General features: G+C 54.8%; 1 pseudogene; it reads right to left on the bottom strand.

Moving 5' to 3' along the window:
- Window positions 1–215: 215 nt before the first annotated feature.
- Window positions 216–333, bottom strand: LOC124559443 (annotated as a pseudogene).
- Window positions 334–642: the final 309 nt, after the last annotated feature.

Raw genomic sequence — 642 nt, 5'->3', positions numbered from 1 at the left:
CCTAAAAAACACTAACACTCCGTCTTCAGGCCACAAGTGGCCCACCGGGACCATCCGACCGCCGTATCATCCTCAGCTGAGGATGCGGATAGGAGGGGCGTGTGGTCAGCACACCGCTCTCCCGGTCGTTGTGATGGTTTTCTTTGACCGGAGCCGCTACTATTCGGTCGAGTAGCTCCTCAATTAGCATCACGAGGCTGAGTGCACCCCGAAAAAGGCAACAGCACATGGCGGCCCGGGTGGTGACCCATCCAAGTGCCAGCCATGCCCGACAGCGCTTAACTTCGGCGATCTCACGGGAATCGGTGTATCCACTGCGGCAAGGCCGTTGCCTACAGGCCTAAAAAAGAGACTGCTTAAATCACTCCTGACCGCCCTCTTCTGGATTACCGTTATGTGGCGTTGGATCCGCATCAGATGAGAGTGCCGGCCGCGGTGGCCGAGCGGTTCTAGGCGCTGCAGTCCAGAACCGAGCGATTGCTACGGTCGCAGGTTCGAATCCTGTCTCGGGCATGGATGTGTGTGATGTCCTTAGGTTAGTTAGTTTTAAGTAGTTCTAAATTCTAGGGGACTGATGACCTCAGATGTTAAGACCCATAGTGCTCAGAGCCATTTGAAACTTTTTTTGAGATGAGAGTGGCG

Source organism: Schistocerca americana, chromosome 1, assembly GCF_021461395.2.
Source record: "Schistocerca americana isolate TAMUIC-IGC-003095 chromosome 1, iqSchAmer2.1, whole genome shotgun sequence".
Classification (NCBI taxonomy): domain Eukaryota; kingdom Metazoa; phylum Arthropoda; class Insecta; order Orthoptera; family Acrididae; genus Schistocerca; species Schistocerca americana.
The sequence above is the reverse complement of the archived record's forward strand: the minus strand, read 5'-3'. Positions and strand labels throughout refer to the sequence as shown.